This window comes from Haliaeetus albicilla, chromosome 13, assembly GCF_947461875.1.
Source record: "Haliaeetus albicilla chromosome 13, bHalAlb1.1, whole genome shotgun sequence".
Lineage (NCBI taxonomy): Eukaryota > Metazoa > Chordata > Aves > Accipitriformes > Accipitridae > Haliaeetus > Haliaeetus albicilla.
Window position 1 is genome coordinate 31310327 of NC_091495.1, and position 23761 is coordinate 31334087.

Below are 23761 nucleotides of genomic sequence, written 5' to 3' on the forward strand. Positions count from 1 at the left end.
ATTTAAAATGAGATTTTATTGCAGATTAGCAGAGTTTAAGGAAGCATAATTATACCTAAGACCACATAGTTAGTTATATGCTTATCATGATCACCCCAGAGTTCAATAATATGCTACATTTTCTTTAGTTAGTGGTTATCCTGAACACATAAAATACAGTATAAGTGCATATCTGTCATTAAGTATATGTTCTGTACTCTATATATAGCATGTATGCAAGCATTTACATAGAAAGACAGTGTTACAATAAAATTCAGACAGAAGCTTTTCCTCTTTTATAAAAACTTTGTTTTTAAGCAAAAGCAAAGACAACCCCATTACATCTAGCTTAATTACAGGAAAAGTCTTCCAAAAAATTGTATTTTGCATTTGGACATGTACTGTCATTTTCTAAGACCTTCTCTGTTACTTTGCCCTCTGTTGTCAGCTGCAGCTAGTGAGCTTATGCCTAAATGTAGTCTGGAACACGGCTGTGGCAAAGTCTGGAAATCTACACTTCTCACCCTAGACCAAGAAACTGTCACTGTCTGAAGCATCTTTCCCGGCAAAGCTCAAAGCTTTTAATTTCTCTTTTCATTATTGTGTGTGGGATTATTAACATTAACAAGGAGCTATGGATCTTGTGGTTTAGTTTTCAGGGAATAATAGTTTGCTTGGGTTTTCACATTCATGTCTCCTTGGAATTTTTATTGGTCTTTTAATCTTTTTCTAACATACTTTCAGATAAATTCACTGGAAGCTGTTGGGAGGCACAAACCTAGAAGAAATAGTTTTTTGAAGGCACTTTTTTTTTTTACTTTGGTCTGTTTGGGGGAATTAATGCATTATGTTTCTAAATATTGTTGGTATACATTAAAATAGCACATGAAATACCATCCTCAAAACAGAATTTCCTGGTTTCCTAGGTCTCGTAACAGGTTATATCGTTATGTAACTATATACCAGTACTGTACAGTTATGATGTATTTGTAAGGATCTATCCAACAGTCTCGCTTTTATTGACAAATGGAGATGTGTTGGTGCTTTCTTCCACTTGCATCCTTGCAATTGAAATTCCATCTGTGTTTAGCCAATGATAAGGAAGCAATAGGAAGGTAATTCCAATTTTATTAATAATTTATGTTAACCATATGTCAGTCTCAAAAATCAATGCAGTCGCAAATAGTTGGGAGATTGGAGTGGGAGTAATTGGGTTCTCAAGGTGTTTCAAAATCTTTTCAAGTAAGTGTCTAGATATTCAGTGGACCTGATTTATTCTGAATGAGTTAATATCTGAGGACCTAAATAACTCCCTGGAACAAAGAAGGGGAAATCCCTCCTTCTTATTATTAATATCCAGCAATCTGCTGTACAGTTTTCCAGTAAAGACCTACATAACATATAAAACCAGGAAAACTTCATTCCCTGTCCCTACAATGACAATCTTTGCTATGAAGTCCAGTTGTGTGATATTTAACAACTCTAGTCGTGTTTCTAAGAACAGGCAGTTTTCTGGGAGAAATTTTAGTAGCCATAGTCCTGCTGTGTAACTTGAGGAATGCAAATAATTGTTAAGAGATTTGTCTATCTCAGAAGAATTTTTTTTGAGAAGACAGTGTTTTCACCCTTTCATTTTCAAAAAAATGAAATTTCAGTGATACAGAAGACTTGCATTTTGTTCTGAGGAGATAAAGAACAGTTTTTTTCATGGCTGCTGAGACAACCAATTGTACATAGGGGGAAGAAGGACGAGGGTAGACTGCACAAACACTGGGAACAGCATGAAATTTCTGCTAGGAGAAAATGAAATCTCTGCATTACAGGTATTAATCAGATACTAGCTACCAAAGGTGAAAGTTGTTGGCAGGTTCTGGAGAAGTAACCAATAATTCTTGTGTCTTCAGAGAAAATGAAAAGAATATGACTTCCATGGGGAAATATTTACATTACTTAAAATGATTATGAATTAGTGATAAAAGAAATTGGTAATCAATGCAAAACTCAGTGGGTTGACCGTTCTCTAATTGAATATCCTTTATGCCAGCAGTTGAAATGTATTTTTCTCACAAATATTATGTGAGGTGATGATGTAGTAGCCTGAAGAAGCTGCCAGAGTAAAAGGAAAGAAAAAGGAGGAGGTAGAAGAAGGAAAGGAGGAAACTTTTAAGGTCTTTCAATTGTAAATATTAAACCTGAGAACCACAATATCATTAGATTAATATCCTAATTTTTACCTTTCATCTGCCATTTCTAGTACGCTTTTTCAAGTGGATCACAAGATAAAGTCCAAGATTTTAATATTCACACAAGACACAAAAAACCACCAGGAACTGAAACTTAAAACTTGGATCCCTAGCTAGTCATAATGCAATATAATGCAAACATCTCATTTGAATTGTGACTATGACAACACAAGTACAGGATTACAACTGTTACTAGGCAAACTGTTCACTGTGAACAAATGATTAATTTAGCTTTTTTGAGTAAAAAATTGTGCACAAAGTGGTTTACTAATATATTTGTTATTCATAATTGTTAAAAAAAATTCAGGGCATAGTTTTGAGAGTTATACTCTTGGGTTTTACCTTAGAATACATCTTACTAGCTTTTGTGAAGTCTGTGGTGTCATGTAAGTGACAGAGTATTGTTTCTGCTCCCTCACTGGGTAACAAAGTCAGAAGAATGAGCATTAAATACTGTACACAAGCACAAATAACCTTGTGCACATTCAAGTGCAGATAACAGGAAAAAAATAGATGTTCCCTACATACTGAAATCTGTAATGAGGCTACTTTTTCCACCATTATTTCATAGACCAGCAAAAACACAGGCCCCAGATTTCACAGTTAATTATTAATTTCTTAAATATAGGATAATTACAAAGGCTAAAGGATTCGGGTTTTCTTTGTAATTATGATAAGTTGATTCCAGACTTCCTCTAAGTCATTCTAATGTCCTCTACATGAGCTGCTCTGCCTGGAAAGGCATACATGAGCTATAATTTCCTTTTGACATTAAAAGCCACAATTCTAAACACCACTGCAGTAATGCAGAGGAAAAAATGTTTGGCTCTTAGCTCAAGATTAGTCTCTGTAGCCATTAAGAAGTGAAAGCTCCATGGAGGTAACAGAATCAAACCCACTGAGATTACATTCCAGTCACAACAAGCGCTAAACTGTTGTAGATACAGTATCTGGACAATGATATATAGTAAATAACCAACTTTCAGTTGTCCATTTCACTACTATGATTTTAAGAAAATATTCATTAACACAATTGTAAAACAGAAACACATGGATTCATTTATTGGAAAACAACAGTATTATAAAGGAGTAGCAGAATTTCTTAATTGGAGCCTTGTATCATACACTAATAATAAATCAAGACATTAACAGTACTTAAGACATTCTTGCTTGAGCACAAGATTTATATTTACTATGGTTCAGTTACTTCTATAATTAAAAAGAAAACTGTTTTCTGAAGCTCTGTGAGGAAACTATATTACATAAATATTTTGTTTAGGCACTTAGTATCTCATCCTATAGCCCTAATAAGACACCTCACCTCTAGAAACTGGAAACTGCCTCTTTTTGTGACTGCTTACTGAACGAAATAAGGAGAAATGCTGAAATACATCTGAATCAAAATCTATAGAGCATAATACTCTGAATTCTGAAAAGAAACCATTCAGGTTTTTCTGCTGTTATTTTAAAAACATATACAGTTTACTATGCCAAACTGGACCTAAAATCTATGAAGTCCACTTTCTGGTCACCTTCTGTGGCAAGTAAACAGCTGATGCAAACAGGAACTAGTTCTCCCCTCCTTTCCAGTCACAAATATTTGATCTTCGTTGAATATCTATTTCAAAATCTTCGGTATAGTTGATTTGTAATAACAATGGGTATTCCTCTTATGTACAAACTTCTATTTTAATTTTGCTTAAAACCCAATGACTCTTGTTAGGTCCAGCAATTCACTAATCATTCATTGTTTCAAAAATATTTTCCACCTCTTAATTGGATTGTTTTGTAGCATCACTAAGATGTTAGGTGTGTTTATTCAGTATTTTGTAGAACTGTTCACATAATTTTCAGGAGTACTAGTTCCCTCCAGACCTCATTCTTCCTGTTCAGTTCTCCCTCCCAGTTCACGGATTCTGCTCTAGTTCATGTGGCTCAGACTGATTCCATAGGCAAAGTTCCTTTACATTGCCCAGAATATGAGATTTTAAAAAACAGTTCTAACATTCTGATCCATTCTTCTCACATGCAGGGGCATTTCACCGAGTGATCAGTGCAGACAAGCTGAACTGTTTTCTCTTTGTGTCATCCAAGGTTCTTAACTAAGGTGCTCCTGCTTTCCAGGCTCATCTGACAGCAGAGACTAATTTCATAGTCACTGAAACAGTAAGTGAATATCAGCTAATACATCAGGTATTTCCCATCTTTATTTTTGCTTTTCTTTATCTGATCTTTAATATCAATCATAATATCACAGTATCTTTCTTTTAGTGCACAGCTCTTTTTTCTAATGAATAAACATTGTGCAGCCTGTTAACTATGTTTATATGACACCACATTGTATGCCTTACAATACAGCAAAATAATCACATAAAAACCGTACCATGTGAAGTAACTATTGAAGTGTTGCTAGTGAGTCACACTAGGCAGAATGGTTTTACTTCATTAAAAGCAAGGGAATCACACCTACTCCACTTAAGACCATCTTCTCGTTGAGGTTACCAAGGTCATTTCAGTAGCTTTGGAGATTTTAAACTCTAATTCAGTAGGGCTAACGTCCTAGTAATCACAGCATGAAAAGGCCAGCTCAGGGAAGGATGTTTCAGTCTGTAGAGCAGTTGTTCTCAAACCATGGGAAGACTCAAGCACCATCCAGCTTCAACATTTCTGACAGGCTAGCATATTCCTAAGCATGGAAAGGAAACTGCACTGCAGCATCACCCACTTCAAATCAGATGTTTGTAAATATCTGTATATTTACAAATGGTATATATGTAAATTTCCACACTTCATTTCAAGACAGGAATGGTTTCAGTTGAAACACTCAGCTTTACATTAAAGCAGAACCCCCAGGCTTTTCTGCATATCATAAATGGGGATTTTAATTGTCCAATTAACATTTGCTTTTTTAACAATACGTCATGATTTCTGGCATTAACAGCAGCACTGCAGCTCAGATTTCTCTGACAACTCTGCCTAATCTGCTTATTGAACTTTATTTTAAAGGCTTGATTCCATACTTGCCTCTTAGCATGTGTAGTCATTGACACCAGCAAAAAGTGGGTGTAAAGCTCTCCCACAACATAATGATAACATTTTACACCCACATTACCCAGATGTATATCACTACAAAGCAGCAGAGAATAAGGATTTTCTGTTTTGGAACAATATTACTAGATTTTGAGCTGACTGCTACAGGAAACTATTAAAACAAGCTCATAAACAATTAACAATGTGACATTCAGGTTTGTGCTGTTTTAGCAGAAGACAACACTTTGTTTGTAATTCATTGCTTATCCTGCTAACAAGAATACAAAATTTGCTAATCCATTTCAGTCCCTGCCTAGTGATCCTAAAGCATAATGTTAACATTCTTCACCTGTCTTACCACACAGAATAGGTATAATGAGACTAGAAGTATATACATAGATAAGACTATACATATACATATATATGCTAGCATTAACTGAGGATGGAACTGTCAGTGCAAGTATGGCAGCACCAACTGCAATATCTGCTCTGAGTTAAAGAATGGCAGAACTAAGACTGCTTTTCTCCTGTTGCAGAAATGTGCTTTTATTACTGGTCAAGAAGACAAACTCCTGTTTAGGCCAAATAGATCTTTTCTACTGACAGCTGAATTTATTTTTAGTTAAAGCCAAGCGATACCTTAAGGGAGTGAACTGTATAACAATTTTTGCCCACATCAGGTAATACTAGCTCTAGGATAACTATTCTCTGCAGTGATATTGCTATTGCTTATCTTCCCCCTGCCCCAGCTTGTATGAGCAATGGTTGGTTGTTGGGATCTTCAGCTGTATTTCAATGTTGTTCAGCTACAGGGGAAACAACTGCGACTTTTGCATGCAGTGGCCCCTGCACTTTGGATCTGCTCTCAGAATTCGTAAATATAATTGTTCACAAGCAAGATAAAACATTAAAATGACACATTAGTCCTAGCGAAGGAAAAGAAGCACAAAGGAGGGCATTTAATGAGTCTTGACATAAAGCTTTGTCATTCAAGTAGTCACACTGGTAGTTCTGCACTTCCTCTCTCCTCAAGTGGGATCCCTCATTGTCCTTTTAATGTTGTTTTTGAAAGATACCTCAGTTCTGCTTCAATTGCAGGTTCCCACAGTCCTTGAAGCTCATTAGCCTTCACTACTGGTGAAAGAAAGAACCTAGGAACTAAATATATACTGAATTTCAAGGAGGTAGCTATTTGTAGTGATGTTTCCATGCATTTATTTTCCCTTGCAGTGCCTGCATAACCACCCCCTCTGAGCTCTGCCCATTTTAAGTGCAAGCAGAGTTGAAAAGTACTATTTAGTCCACTTGAAGTGGCACAGAAAACTAGCTTCATCCACAGAGCTGAGCTTATATGTTTCATCACATATGGCATTATGCACAGCTTTAATTTTTGCCAAACTAAAAGCAGAATCCCTCAAATTTATATAGCATGCTTATGCCCATGCTCCAGATAGTGGAGAGCAAAATCTTCAATCATGCCTTATGTCTGCTCCATTTTAAAAACACATATTAGAGGAGCTTCCTGCAGATGGAGGACATCTTGGTCTCTGATTAGGGCTGGGAGAAAGTTGTTAAAAGCACATTTGACTTCTGTCTGAGATTATGTAACATTTGCTGCTATTCAGTAAAATTGTTCTTGCTAGTCAGAGGTACAATGTTAACAGCTGCTCTTCGTATTAAGTTTTATGAAGAATCCAGGGTAGGACACCAGTCAGGCAGAGGTCCAAGTGGTTGGGTCATTCCTGAAGCATTCAAGAGAAGTTTTTCTGTCAAATGACCAGGCAAGTGTATTAATTTTGGTAGAGAAAGTGAGTCAAAATTGTTTAATTGAGTATGACGGTGTATAACACCTGGATCAAGAGTTTCAAAATTTCCATTTGGTTTCACAGTGAAAATTAAAATGTTGTGACTTTTTTCTTAAATAACTAGGGAAAAAAAGGAAAGAAAGAAAACACATTAAGCAAAACAGTAAACAATTTTCATTTTCCATTGCCTTTACCTACAGACTTTAGAGAAAGTTTTCATAAGGGAAAGCCCCTTCTACTTTGTGTTAAAGAGGGCTGTAAGTGTCCCTTTGGGACAAAAAGCTATAGTTAGTTGAAATCAGTAGTAGTTCTTTAAAGGAAGCCAAGCCCACACAGCAAAGGGGAGAAAAGAACAGAAATTAGGAAGAAAAAGAGCTTCTATTCTGGTGCATCTCTTACTTTCAACTCACTTGCACATGGAAAAAGACAGACCCAGCACATGGTCTTATCACAACCACTCCAAAACCTGGCAAACTCCTAGCAGCGTCTGATGATTACAATGCTGCTTTTAGCTGCCCTTTTAGTCATGGGTTCACAGCAGTGAAACAAGACATACCACAGCCTTAATCAGCTAAGTCACACCTCCTAGGAAAACACACACACACAAAGGTCAGAAAAAGACCTCTGAAAGAAGGGTAGGAAAGAAAATGGACACATGAGATAGGAGGTGATGGTGAAACCCAACTGTCGTACATTATATATATTCCATTTGGTGTCATGGATTTAGCTTAATTCAGGGGAATGATAACACTCTTCAGTGCCTCCTCAGTAGAGCTTGGACAGGACATCTGTCAAGATTAGATGATAACTGTCCATCAGCCTCATCTGTGCCTTCACTTCATTTCAGCATTTGTAGGCCCAAAGAATCAATGACAAGGGGAAAGACAGTGGATTTACTCACCATGTTTAATTATTTTAGAAAGATCAGTCAGTCATGTATTTTGGTTTGTTTTTACACAATGGAGTATTTTACATATTGTGCTTTTTCATTATTAAAAAGAAAAAAAATGTCAGTCTTATTCAGACATGGCAAAAGCAAGCAGATCATTGGAATTGTACTAGAGGAAAGATTTTGGAAGAAGGAGAGATAACCATGTCATTTCCTTAAACCTTGCAACAGTCAGTAACTGCATTTTTCAAAGTACAAAAACCCTATTTTTCTCAGTTTTCTTAGATCATCAGATTTGCCCTGTAGCATACAAAAGCCACTAGTTTAAAGTCCAATTGGATTTACCCTTGATTTGTTCTTGATCCCACATAATCCTGACATAATAAAGATTAGACCTAGAGATAGTAAAGATTTTCAGTCACCCCAGCATTATTACCAGTTGCAGCTTCCTCACTATTTTGCTGAAATTTATTTGTATCCAACAACTTACTTCGGGATATTACTTGATGACACAGAAACTGTGTGTCTTGCAAATTTTCAAAACTGGTTATCAAGTTGAAATGATTTTGCTTTATTAATTTCTTGCTATTAGTTCTTCTTAGTATGCTAAAAAAAAATCCCTTTAAGCATGCATAATTCAGGATATTATTACTAAAGATTTTGCAGAATACATATTAGGATTTTGTTTTCACACAAAGGGCCTGCTCCTACAACTCTTATTCTTCTGTATGGCTTTGTTATGATAAGGCTGCAAAAGTGGGACTTTTGTAACATGATGAATCAAAAGGTTTGTGAACAAGTTTTTGACTCGTATGCAGCTGACAAAATGTACAAGGATTGACTCATGTGCACAGACCATGCCCCAGAAACTGGGTGGCCTGTCTGAGATATGTCTAGAATAGACTAGTTATTTTCCTTTAAAAAGCTATACAAATACATGAGCCCCATCTTTTTGACCAGAGTATGAATCACACAAACAACATACTCCTGTAAAAGCCCTCTCTCACTACATTTAGTGGAATACATCCAAAGTAGATTTCTCAGGGAGACTGTGCTCCCATCTGTGGTGATGTTAGCAGTAAAAAATACCTCTTCATATGTTTGCTGCCCATTTTCTAAAATGAAACAAAACTCAGTGCATGACCAGGAAAAGCAAGGCAACTAGCAAAAAGGCAATGCAACAGCTACATGCAGGTATGGAGCAGCAGGTTGCATCTATGGGGTGAAGCAATGTGCTCTGTGGGGAAATGAAGCAATGGGGCCCGCTCTGAGCCACTTGGGAACCACACCGGCCAGCAGCACCATGTCTGCCAGGTCTGCATCTCCTGGGACGCGCAGCGGGGCAGCAAGAATTTCCTGCAACAGTGCTTTCACAGAGGTCCTTTTCACAGAGAAATGTACAGTGACAAGGGAAGTGATACTGGCCCTGGATACCCAGTATGCCTGGGATTTTTTTTTGCATACCATCCCAAACATACAGTGGTCAGACTGCAAAATTATGTTACAGGTAATTTAATTACACATTAAATGTAAGTTGGAAGTATATAGATACACAGGACTGTAACAGAGCCATTGTCGCTGAAGATAGCCAATGCCATAAGAGGAACAGTTAGTAAAGGAGCATCCATGAGAACACTGTTGCATAAACATACCTAAACCCATTATAACAAACAAAACTTTCAGCACAAGATGAAAATTTCAGACATTGCACTGTGACAGGGGGGAAGACCAAGAGACCCAAGAGGATATCAACAATGCATTACTCCCTAAAAAAGCAAGGAGTTTATTAATGAAAATGCTAAATGCTTACAGGACTGAAGAAAGTGAGATGCACCTCAGACTTTCAAGAACAGTAAAAAAAGAAAAATCGCCATCTCCTTGCCAATCAGGCCCTGGGAAGGTGAGAGGAGGCAATTTCCTTTCTGATCCAAACTCTGGCGTTTTTTTCAGTTTGATCCTGAACAGTCATAGAAAACTCACTGTCCAAACATCTGATGTTTCTTGATATTACCATGGGTAGCAATTCAACCTTGACCAGCTACACATCTCTTGTTTATCTAACAATGTTTTAGAGGAAGGAAATTATAGAATTAAAGCAGGGGAGTGAGAGGGAAATGTTTTCCTCGTTATAGGAAAGAGACATCAGAGCAACATCCAGGAACATATATCAGGAAAGTACCAACCCCTAGGTTTGTACAGCACCACATGCATTTCCAGTGGGGAGTGATAGCTCCGAGCAAGATCAGGCACATCCCTGTTATACCATTATGGCATAATTCTGATATAATAAATGTCTCCTGAGATGCCCCAGTAAGATACGTGCTCCTATAATAAGATAGCAACACCTTCCACTATGATTTTTATTTCATCTGGAGCAAACTGCTCATCTTGGCCAATGAACTGTCATCTTGCCCCCATTTGCTCTTTATTTTCCTTAGAGTGCAGAAAGAATATCACGCTGTCTATTATACTGTTTCGGAGAAAGACAAACAAAAACTTTTAAGAAAACCACACAGAAAGAGAGGTTTGTGTTCCATGGGCTTGCACCACGATTTTCATTGTGAGTTATAATTTTCTGTTCAACTTACAGTTTCTAGAGTAGATCCACGGGCTGGAATATAAACAGTAAATCATCTTGGTGTCAGCCATCATGTTCTCTCATTCCTTAATTTGCCAGAGAGGAAAAAATGTAACAAGCAAATCATTGTAAGAAACCACGTGTAAGAAAACATTGTAAGAAATTACTTCATGTTTGTGCCTTGTGCTTAATTTCTTATGCATCAGTGCCAAGTGAATGCAACATACCAATATTCTCATGTGCTCGTATTTAATAACAGTAGGCACAGGAGTAAGTGCCTTAGCTCTGTGTGTTATAGAAACTAATGCGTCGAGACCTGATCCTAGGAAAACGCTGTTCTCTGGAAGAGTTAGTTCAGATACTTCAGTGCTGCCTCACAAGTTCTGAGTAACCTCTACTATTTTACATAGTAGTTCTCCTCAACACTGTAGTATCCAAGCATCTCCGAGATAAGCAATAAGCTCCTGACTAATATTTGTCATATTCAATTCATTTGAGAGAATTAACTCTCCTCCTCTCTCTGTAGGACGAATAGCACATGCAATTACTCTGAATGGGTTTGACCATTTTTTAAATACAAGCATTGATTTAAGGGAGTGAGTGTGCTGTGCACTTGGAGTAAGAAATTGTTCTATCAGCCCCTGGCTCCTAGAAAATTCATTTCAGAGGATCAGATGTGAGCCCAGAACATGAAAGCATTTGAAAACAACACTAATGTCTTAAGGTGATGTCCTAGGGATAGGATATCTGCAAAGAACAAAACATTTGTGTGAGTTAGGTAAGTAGTAGCTCTGTTTGATCAAAGTTCAAATTTGAAAAAACAGTTTATATAGGCAATGAAATTATATAATGCTTGACAGCCAAGCCAGGAGGAAGTTCCTTGCCCCAGCAAACTCTCATGTTCTTAGGGTTTGCATCATAAGAAGCAACAGTAGAGCTTGATGCTTAAGTAGTCCTTGAAGCAAAAGTTATTTGACAATGGGAAAGCATGCTACTGTGTCTTGTTTGACCATGAGTCCTACACCACTTACCAAAACACTGAGGCAGGGCTAGAGAGACACCAAAAGAGTAGGAGAAATAAAAGTGCATAAAAGGAGGTTAGATAATATCAAAGGACGAGGAAATCACAGAAGCTTAGATCTGAACACACATTTTGCTTGTAGAATGAGTTTCATTGTACAGATGGTTACTACTTTTTTGTCTCAAAATAAAGACCATTACACTGTCCATGCTGGCTTCTGCTCAACAAACACATTCTGTTTCTTTCCTACCACCATAAATTTCCCATTTTACTTTAATATGAATTTTAAGATGTTTGAGCTTACATAACCCAGTCACAGATCTGAAAAACTACAGCTGAAATGTAGCTCTGCGCTGTGCTCTGGCCCTCCCCCAGAGAGAGCTCTGGCTAGGTGAAGAGCTATAAAATTTCCTTTAGGTGACCAGAAGGCTTGTGTATTTGTGTGCCTCCTGTCTGGTAATATTCTCCAGACACTCATGCATGCATTTAGGGGTGGCAGTAAACATAAAACTCAAGAGCTGAAATCTAGAAGTCTGCTCTGCTAACTGATGGAAAGTTTCCTTCTCGGTCTGGGTCCGTTGGCTTTTCTTTCCCTTTCAGTGTTACATAAAACAACCTTATAGGTTTAATTCCATTTAGTTGTCAGCTATAGTGGATATTTTTAGTCCAAAAATTTCAACACTATCTTGAAACAGTGTTAAGCTAAGGACAGCCACCGATATGAACAAGTGTAACTTGACCCTATTTTTCTAAACAATATAGATACTGAAACTCTTAATCTCTCATGCTGTATCCATGTTTTCAAGCTAAAACTTTGAAGAAAAAAGAAATTCAGTAAACATCTTGGAGTATACAAATACTGTCCCTGGGTAGTTATCAGAGAACAGAATCCACTGTAGAGAAGATGACAGATGACAAGTTTCTTAAACATTTTTAAGAAATCCAGACTTGGAAACCAATATACTAAATTATGTCCTTGTCCACGACTGCTTCTATGTTTGGCTCGGGTAGAATTCTTTTTTTTCTCATGTTCACATGCCATTCGCTAACTTTTGTTAAAAGAAAATACATTATTTCACATCGACTCTATAACAACAGAAAGACACATTTAAAAGAATCATGGTAAATACACTAATGCTATTTAGACTTCTGGCAATCTTTATGAAAATGCTGGTACCCAGATAGATACATCGTGTGTAACAATGATGCCTACACAAATGCTTGAATTTGTGATAAATGATGCCTACACAAACACTTGAATTTGTGGTAAAATTTAAGCCATGTAAAAAACAAACCTTAATTCTATGCTGTCCCTCACAGTGCTGGCTGTGCCTGCTGCCCCACCAGTGCAGGGCTTGGAGGGAGCTCTGCAGCCACCTGGGGCAGAGCAGCACCCTGAGAACAAGCTGCAGGAGATAAAAAGATCCTTTCTTTGTAAGAGCTCCCCAGAATCAGGTGAATGACAGCATTTTTGGGTCTTTTGTTTCTAGTCTGAGGAGGGATGAATACTGACAAAGAGAAAATTTTCATCTATAGGAGATGTACTCTTTCACTTTAATGGAAGAAAATTTAATCCAGTTAAAAGAAACCTTTGGATGCAAAGCAGCCCTAGTTCCTTCAGTAATATTATTCGGTATTTAAATAACCAGTTTATCAAGAACACAAAGGCCTAATTTCAGAACTGAATATCAGGTGGATATGCTATTAACAGCCTAAAGGGAATTAAAATCTGAGCCTATTTAAATGACTGTTGTGATTAAGATGTTTGACTGTCCTGTTTCTTTCCTTCTTGGACTTTTTTAATAGGTCCACAATATCTCAGCGATTCTATCTAGGTGATAGGACTATCAAAGTGTACCTTTCCACTTTCAAAATGTATCTTCTAGGGATGTCACTCTGAAGTTTCATATAACTGTATAAAATTTTTGCATACATATCTTTAGTATTTTTATACCAATTACTGTTTCAGATTGCCTGTTTTGTTCTCCCACTCAATATAAATACTTATTCATTATCGCAGTTTAAATTCTACCTGCAAAGCCTATTGATTTTTAGCTTTTACCATCTTTAATTTTGTTTCTGAATCATCAGCTGTACACAAATATATATTATTACATGCTAAAAAATCCATTATTATACTTTGCTTATAGTAAGAATTGCTTCTAGTTGAACAGGTATTTTTGGTGACTGGTTTCAAAATCATACTAGTGTCATGGTTTAACCCCAGCCAGCAACTAAGCACTACGCAGCCGCTCACTCACTTTCCCCCACCCAGTGGGATGGGGGAGAAAATCAGGAAAAGAAGTAAAACTCCTGGGTTGAGATAAGAACGGTTTAATAGAACAGAAAAGAAGAAACTAATAATGATAATGATAACACTAATAAAATGACAACAGTAATAATAAAAGGATTGGAATGTACAAATGATGCGCAGGGCAATTGCTCATCACCTGCCAATCGACACCCACTTAGTCCCTGCGCCGTGATCCCCCCCGCCCCCACTCCTCCCCAGTTCCTATACTGGATGGGACGTCCCATGGTTTGGAATACCCCGTTGGCCAGTTTGGGTCAGCTGTCCTGGCTGTGTCCTGTGCCAACTTCTTGTGCCCCTCCAGCTTTCTCGCTGGCTGGGCATAAGAAGCTGAAAAATCCTTGACTTTAGACTAAACACTACTGAGCAACAACTGAAAACATCAGTGTGTTATCAACATTCTTCTCATACTGAACTCAAAACATAGCACTGTACCAGCTACTAGGAAGACAATTAACTCTATCCCAGCTGAAAGCAGGACAACTAGATATCATTTTGGTTAGAAATAGTAACTTGTCACATACTGAATCAACAACCATATTTCTCTAAAATTGAGAAGGTGGCTGGCTGGATGTCCAGCTTTGATATTAAATACCCTCTAGTTAGCCTTCAGAGTAATTTTCTTAAACCGCTTGAATACCACAGAAAATGAAGTTTGATCAATTGCAAAATCTTACTCCACAAGCTTTCCAAACAGGTATGTGAGAAGAAGGATGCCAAGGCTTCCAGGCAGAATATTCAGCACTTTTAGTGTCTCATTTTCTGCATTGAAAAAACCCAAAACAACCAAACACTAAAATCAGAAACATCACAGGAAGCCAGAAGACCTACTGTACTACAGAAAAGTAAATAAACCAGATTAATAATATATTTTTAAGATAATAAAGCTGCAGACAGAATATTACAACTTTATTCTGTTCTGAAAGTGCAGGTAGAAACAGGCTAGTGATTTTTACAAAACTTTTTTCACGAATAACTGACCAAAGTGAGAGCTTTGTGTTTGGTTTACTGTTAGCCAGCTTAAATATATAGTACTGTAGAAACTGGCTTGAACGCTAAAGATGCCTAGCCTTCAAAATTTGCTAAAGACAACACCACAATTACAGCAATGCACTCACCAAGACAAAACTTTAGAGTTGCTCGAATTTTATACCATATCTTTGCCTTTCCAACTACTGATGAATAATTGCATAGTGGAAAGCCCCTGCAAATCTAAATTCTTAAAGAAAAATCTGATTACTTTAGTTCTCAAAAGTTAACTTAAGCATATTAAGTTTTCCCTCCCAGTAAACTTATTTAAGTGAAGTCTCCTTATAACTGCTTTTTCTCCTCATATATATCTTTATAAATATTATAAAGAGGTCTCAGAGTGACCCTGAACAGATTCTGATGACTGAGAAAGCTAGAAAGAAATGCCCCTAGTGTTTTTCCCTGGTCCTGCCTTATTGTCAGAGCACAACTCACAAAAAATGAATTGCAGAACTGAATTGCAAGACTCAGGGAGGTGAGAAGTTTAGCCAGAGCTTTTCAGCTGTGTCATCTGCAAGCACATAAGAGGAATCATATCATCTATAGCTCTCTGTATTTCTGAAACAAAATCAAGCACCAACTAAAGACAGGGATTTTAATCCTACAGATTAAAGAAAGATGTTGTAATTTAAATAGGAAGTAAAGGTATTATGCAGAATTAACTGATAAGGTTCTACAGCCTATAAAAGAGATTAGAGTAGGTGATGATTTTAATAGTCCCTTCTGAGCTTAAAAACCATGAAAGCCTTGCTCTGCTGTTTTTTCCAAAGCTGATTGTCAAGACTGCAGTGCCGTTTGACATTTTTGGACAAGTTCCAAGCTAATATAGATACTGCACAGATTTTCAAAACTTAGAACATCTGCTAAAACTTTTGAAAATATTGAAAAACTGGCTCCACATGATGTTTAAGGAAAGAGATGTGTGTAGTACCAAGATTTTTCATGCACACAGGTTTGTCTGTTCTTACTGCACTTGCTATTTTGCTAACTCCTAGTGTGTCCATCATGCTGGCAATGTTCATGTAAACTTGTTTTGCAGCAGCTCAGTTTTTATCTGGTCTTTGCAGCTTGGGGGACTGGGAGTGCTTCTCTATTTAATTCTCTGCTACAAAACCACAGAGTCTCTCCCAGCACATAGAAGCTATTTGAATGATGAATTACCCATTCCCTCTGCTCCCAGATATAACCATCTCAGTTACTTGGACAGCTAAATAGTTGTTGTCATCTCACATTCGTAAGTATTCTACTGTGGCCAAAAGTGGCAAAGCAGCAACACATAAATCAAAAGTTTTAATTTTCCATTCCATATGCCACAGTCTGCTAGAAGATTCAAAACAGACTGAAGAAGCTGTAAAGGAACACAGACCTTACAGCTGTGTGTGTCGGAGAGCAAATGTAGGCGTTTACCAGACCAGTTAATGTTGTGTTTGCTTAGAGCTTTTAGTGTGACATTTTTATTATGCTGAATGGAAGAGCAGTTCAGCTGCTGCCGTGAATCTCTCTCCAAGGAAGGGGGGTTTTTTCCACAGCCCATGGAGGAAGCCTAGCACAGCTACGCTCCTAAATTAGGTGTCCCAACTTACGCAATGTGACTACTCTTGTGCGTAAAATAGCACGCACTTACACCCAAGGCAGCCTTTTTGACATTTCAAGCAAATAGCAGAGCGCGCTCTCCCAGGCAGGCTTGTTTCATGCAGTGGCTGTGTTTTGCATTCAGTTGAAACCTGTGTGAATGACACGGATCTGCCAAAAAGTGCTCCATGGCTGTTGCCACCTGGGAGGTCCCAAAAAATCATGCGCTCTCTCATGCTAATATGATGCCCAGGTGCTGCAGTAGGGTTGGGGAGCATCAACAGAAGGTGCCTGCACTTACCCATGTATGCTAACGTACAGAGCTCCAGAAGAATTGACTATGTCTGGGTGTCATGGTTTAGGTCCAGCCAGCAACAAAGCACCGCTCAGCTGCTCGCTCACTCCTCCCTGCCACCCTGGTGGGATGGGGAGGAGAAAAAATAACAAAAGGCTCGTGGGTCGAGACAAGGACAGGGAGGGATCACTCACCGGTTATGGGCACAGGCAAAACAGGCTCGACTTGGAGAGAAAAAAAACCAAAACAGTTTAATTTGTTCCCAATCAAATCAGAGCAGGACAACAAGAGTAAAACCAAATCTTAAAAACATCTTCCCCCCACGACTCCCTCCTTCCCAGCTCAACTTCACTCCCAATTTTCTCTACCTCCTCCCCCCCAGCAGCGCAGGGGGATGGGAAATGGGGGTTGGGGTCAGTTCATCACACGTTGTCTCTGCCGCTCCTTCCTCCTCAGGGCAGGACTCCTCACACTCTTCCCCTGCTCCAGCGTGGGGTCCCTCCCACAGGAGACAGTTCTCCACAAACTTCTCCAACATGAGTCCTTCCCATGGGCTGCAGTTCTTCTCGAACTGCTCCAGTGTGGGTCCTTCCCGTGGGCTGCAGTCCTTCAGGCACAGCCTGCTCCAGCGTGGGCTTTCCCATGGAGTCACGGCCATCTTCGGGGGCCTCCCCCTGCTCCGGCGTGGGCTCCTCTCTCCACGGAGTGCAGGTGGGCATCTGCTCCCCCGCTCCCCTTCATGGGCTGGGGGGGACAGCCTGCCGCCTCACCACGGGCTGCAGGGGTATCAACCTCCTCCGGTGCACTTCCTCCCCCTGCTTCCTCACTGACCTCAGTATCTGCACAGGGGTTTCTCCCACATTCCAATCTCCTCCCCCATGGCAGGTTCCCCTTCTTAAATGTTCTCCCAGAGGTGGTACTGCCATTGCTGATCCGGTCAGCCTTGGCCAGCGGCAGGTCTGATTTGGAGCCAGGGAAGCTTCCAGCAGCTTCTCACAGGAGCCACCCCCGTAGCCCCTCCGCACTGCCAAAACCCCACCACACAAACCCAAAACACTGGTGTAACATCACTGTGCTGCAAAACCACTCTTCTCCCAGCAAAGCTGCCCAAGCTTTCAGCTCTGCCAGCAGCACATGACGACATGCCAGGGGAAGCTTTAGACTGGAGAAAGAAAGAGCTCGGACCTGACAGCAGTACGAAGAAGGTAAAAATACAGGAAAGGGGATAGTAGGATTCAGGGGCGAAGACTGATGTTTTACAAGGGGTGTAGGAGGCTCCAAGTATCTGTTGCGCAGGGCTGTATTTTAGGCAATAGAGCTGAGAGCAATTGTAGAGCTTCACTCTAGGCTCTGTCTATATTCCAACTTCTGCCCCACAGTCCTCCTTTGGTGCGTTTCTGTGGCAAAGAAACCGCTGAAAGGGAGATAGCCCATGCTCCAGCCGGCCCCATGAGGCTAGGAGGAGAGTAGGATGATGGGGTGCAGGGCATGGTGACCAGTCTGGGTACAGCCCCTCTGTCACCTCCCTCTTCCCCTGAGCCTGCCTTCAGTCTCACCTCTATCCCCTACGCAGCCCTCTGTGCGAGGAGGAGGAGGAAGCCTTGCTCCTCGCAGGACCCAGGGAGTAAGGGCACAAACCTGCTGAGAACCATCCTTCTAGCCCTCAACAGCATCGGGAAGGGCAGCAAATGCTGGCTTGGGGAACAAGGCCCCTTGCAGCAGCCCACATTTCCTCCCCTGTCCAGGTGCAAATTCAAACTAGAGCTGGCCCTCCCTCAAAGAGTTTCCTTCCTTCCTATGCAGTAGGTAACATTGATGGACCCTCTCTGACATATGTTGATAGGACCCCAATAGAGTAACATTTAGACGTGAACAAATTCAAATGTCAATGACCTGGACTTGGCTGAGGTTTAGTTATTCCAACTTTTTCTTTTTTTTTTTAACCATTCATGCCTGGCTCCATTCCCTGCTGCTGGGGGAAAGGGTGGAGAGAAGCCATGCGAAATGACTGGCTTTGTACTATGCTCCAAGTACACTATTTAGGGCTCATTCTCTGTTTCTAGCAAGTTATTCTGCAGCTAAAACTCATGAGATTTGTCTCCACAGTAGGGAGCTTTTGGGGTAGCAGTCATTTAGCCTGGCCAAAGATAAGTACCATTAAGATAAAATAAGCAAAAAGAGGGAACAAGTTCTTGCCTAAAATTAGGCAAAGTGTTGACAGAGGCACTGCAATGTACCATCCCTGTTACAAGTTTCAGATTTTGACCATATTATCTGACTTGCCTATAGCACAGAGATTGCACTAGATGATTCTTGCACAGTAATTGCAGATGAAAAGATTGATACCTTTCAGTAAATTAGTTGTATGTTAGAAAATCCTTACTATTTTAGCACTCGATGATTTGTTAGTCAGGTAGTTACCGTGACTGTAAAAAAATAAAGCTATGTCTTTCATTTCCCATTTGACCTACAGGCTTCTACAGGCTTCGTTCTGCAAGATGGGCAGGAGGAGGTGGGTTCCTCCTTGACACAGCCTGGGACACAAGCCCCTCAGTGCAGCCACAGTTGCACAGGAAAGCAGCACTGATCTTGGCATAGCTTCTCTATTCTGTACAGAGCAATTTTATTATACTGTTGTGTAAAGCAGAGCCCCTCCGCAGCTGAGCAGGGTGGCAGGTGTTTGATTGCTCACAAAAACATGACGCAGCTATTTAAGACAAGGGCTACGGAGTAGCATGTTGAATAGGGGAAGGATGTAGCTGTCCTCATTGAAATATGGCTGCTGCTAACATTTCTGCTCTTGTGAAAACCACTATGCTCATGCACGCTTCCATGACCACTTTTGGGCAGGACTTCATTTTAGATCTTATCAAGACGTCTTTCTTCCCACAAGAAGATTTTGCAAAACTTTTTTCTGCATTTACTCTTTAAAATAGTTCAGCAATTCTGAAGCCTTTAATTTTCAGTGCTTAGAATAAGCAGAATGCGACAAAGCTTTGAGAGCCTAAAATATTTGTTTACACAGTACTTCTTGCTGTTATACTTTATATCTCCCACAGGTATTTTTACTATGCTTTTTAATTCACTGCAATGCCATAACTTGGAACAGTCCTTAGATGTCGGTGGTTCGATACTGCATAAACAAAGTCAAGCGATAAAAATCAGTTTAAGTCAATTCCCCTTTTAGTCAAAGAAAAGTGTACATCCGGACTGTGGACTTTTCAGCCAGATCTCGTGACCACACCTTTCAAGCAAGCATTTTGGAATAGTTTAAACATCACCAGCAAACCAGGAATATGAACATCTGCAGGGTAAGTTAGGTGTCCTGTTAGTAGCATTATACCTTCCAGCTTAAAAGTTGACTGCTTCTTTTGCCGTCTCCCACATTCATGACCTTAACTACCGTGGAGTCAGGACTGCCATTTAGCAAACGACTTGAGCTGTGCTCTAACACGTATTTAAGCTGATGCTCACTCCTACCAAACAAAAGTAGTCCTCGCACCTTGCCCGCCTTTCTCTCCGCACGTGTCTTGAACAGTCTTAATTCACAGTAAGCAGCTGGATAGTAAAACAAGAGGAGGTTGCTTTTCAGCTGCTTTGGCTTCCCAGGCAGGGTGGGGAGAGGGTTAGTTCTGCAGCACATGAGCTCACTGAGGCACCTCCCCGCAGCCACAAGCACTGGTGCCAGCGGGGATGAGCGCCGGGGCTGGGGACAGGGCCAGGCACCGACAGCACCAGCTTCCAGGCACGAACACCACCAGTGGGCCACTGGCGGGCTTCCACTTGGAACAACCCGCTGTGCATTAGTGCAGTCTAAATAGGCATTTGGCAAGCCTCGCATCACCTCGTACAGCAGCATCTCCCTCCTTAATGTCGTCATTAATTCTGTACTAAACTGATCTCATTTCAAGTAGGAAACAAAAAAGACAGGCAAAATTCTCGAGGCAAAGGTGCAGAGAAACCTCAAGAGTTGTGCTTCCAGTGGATAGACCTTACCAACGGCATTCCAGTGCTTTCAATAGTATTACCACAATGCAGTGAAAATCAGAAAAACAGGATTAGAAGTAATCAAAAAAGAATATAAATCTGAACATGATCTGATCCAACTCAGTAACGTGGTAGGTATTAGAAGTAAATCAAGTCATCCTGAAACTCCTAGGAGTTTGTCTTCATTACTGAATGCAACTGCCGGGCAATCTTTCACATAATTCCATTATAAGCCATGGTGTTGCACTAGACATATATATGCCCCATTTTAAGAAACACAGAAAATAGAAGTGATTTTAAACTGTATGCAAAAAAAACTACTAAACTTTTATGATAATGACATACATGGAAATTAAAACATGCAATCTCAAAAAGAGAGGGTTTGGAAACAAAGGAACTCAAATTGCATTTTTCTGAAATAACTACTAACATAGTCTAAAGGTAGAGGGCTGCAGATAACACTGTTCAGAGGCTATCTGTGGAAGTGTGTTAAAAAGATGCCTCTTCTCACAGTTTTTCTACTAATATCTCAAACACCTTTATTTCTAGCCAGCTAGAAAAAGATTCAAACATTTATCCAACTTCCATATGCATGGTATGTGCATTTATTTGTCTGCTTGCCCTCTGATGCTGATGCCAAGCAGTTTCTCAAACGTGTACCTGACAATGTAGTGCATCCTATAAATTTGCAGTACTTACTGCAACATCAAGGACAACGAAGGAAACAACTAGAAGTTGCTGTCAGTGGAAACCAAATCTTTTTGGCTGATGGATGGTAAGAATTTCACAGTAAGCACCTTGATAATTAAAGTGTTGACAAAGTTATGTTGTTCTTCCTGTATGAATGACATATCTCGTTAATTATCCATTCCTTATATGGCACTTGGATGCTTTACACAATCAAATGTGGTAAGACTAAGCTCACACTCTATAAGAAAAATAAATCATCCTAATTAACATTTCTGTTGCAGGAGAGGCTGGTATTCTCTATTTCACAAGCAACAAAGAATACAATCCCCCCCAAAAAACATGTGAAGACTTACAAACTGTGCTTAGCTATACTCCAGAGACATAGTGTATAAAAGCTGTAAACTACCAAGCTGAATATAGAATTCTTACTCTCTCTAAAGGATATTCATGCTGATCCACACAAGCATTGGTGATTAACTACACTGTGCTCCTCTAGCCCTCCTTTATGGAGTGCAAGGATGTGCTTGTAGAACAGCACACCTGCTCAATTACATGTATATGGAACAAAATCCAAACTGTGTACACATAGTACTTACCTCATCTGCTCACATAAATACTGTCCAGTTATCTTTCTGAAAGCAGGAAATATTTTATGCTTATACATTTTTTTCCATCAAGAAGTTACTTCTTAAAGTTATTGTGCCTTTGGAAATAGAACGCTCGGTTATGCTTTGTGTGTAGTAATTTAACATCCACTGTTTGTGCATTCTAGAACTAAAAAAAAAATGTAGCAGATTTCAAATTTGGGGTCAGTAGAAATTTCCCTGACTAATAACACACAACCTACAGTGCAGTGTATCTGGCTTCTGCAGAGTAACTGGGTACCTGCATTAAGGAATGTTTCATTTTACTGTGAAAAGGCAGCGTGGTTACTCTGTACCAACAGAATACATTTTAAAGCCAGGCTGCTGCATTCTAAGATGGATCAGGTTTATATTACAAATTGGAGTTCAGCCAATGTTTAAGTTTTGATTAAAGGATCAAAACATTACAGAGACTACATTATCTACAAGTATTTCATAAATGAGTCATATTAATTGCTTTTAAAAGGCCCTTTTTGGGGCTCAAATTGGAACACAAATTGCAGGCTGGTAAGACATATCTCAAGTTCTCTGTCGCACGGTTATCCAGCTGCCGATTCCCCAGTCCTTTAAGCATGGTGTCCCCCCACACTGTGCTACGCTAGTTGCTTCTGCAGGCAAAACTTTCGTGATGGTTGGAGCTACTCTGTGGCAGCAGCTGGTCAGGAATCGCAAGAATGAAGAATAAAATTCACGCAAGCTATTAGAAGAAAGCGATCTGCTTTTTTGTGCTGACGGTTTTGCATGGTAGCTTCACAGTAAATCAAAAGAGGGGTCATACGGGAGCTGGATTTCACTGATCTCTAGCGATCAGACAGGGCAAGTCTGCATCGTCCTCCAAGCGCAAACTTGGCCCTTCTCCCCATGCTTGGGCACACAGCCACGCTGAAGCCGAGTGGACCAGAAACTCCGTGCATCCCGCAGTCAACATGCAGCCCGCTTCCCGTTGCAGCAGCGTTGCATGGCGAACACTCACCGGTCCCGTCAGGACAGCCTGGGCTTCAGCTGGCTCTGCAGCACGGCCGCTTGGCATCACGCACGCTGCAGCCAGCAACATGGCCCTTGCTCAGCGGGTACCACAGGCTTTCACCTACTCTTGACCTGCACCTAATATTAGGCTATTGAAACAGCCACGTTCTGCAGCTGGGGCGTGGGTGTGCTTTAAACACCCTTACCACGACTGGGAACGGGTCTGAGCCTCCACATCCCACTGCCCTTCCGAGACACCTACACTGTTCTGCAGCACAGCTGGGAGAAGTCACGGTGCAAACGTGTTGCCATTCACAGCAGGTCTCCTTCCAACCCTGATGGAGTAGCCCTGTTAAACACCAGCCAGGCAGGCAGGCTGGCAGCAAAGTCTGGTGGCTTTTTTTTTTTTTTTTAAATTGGTTGGAAACAAAAGTGCTGGGGTACTCACAGGCTGACTCTTGTTCTTACCTCTGCCATCAGAGTGGTTCCAGGGAATGTTTATCAGTATGGCGATAGGTGCTTTATATATATAGATACTGGCTCATCGTTACCAGTAGCACACTAGGAATAATTTCTGTAAAATATTCCCATGCAAAGACAACTGTTACAGTTTCATGCACATTACATAGCTGCAGGTGAAGAGTGTAACAGTTCATGGAAATACCAACTGGATTCAACTACCACAGACTAGCCTGGAAATTAGCATTTAAAGTTACGGTTGG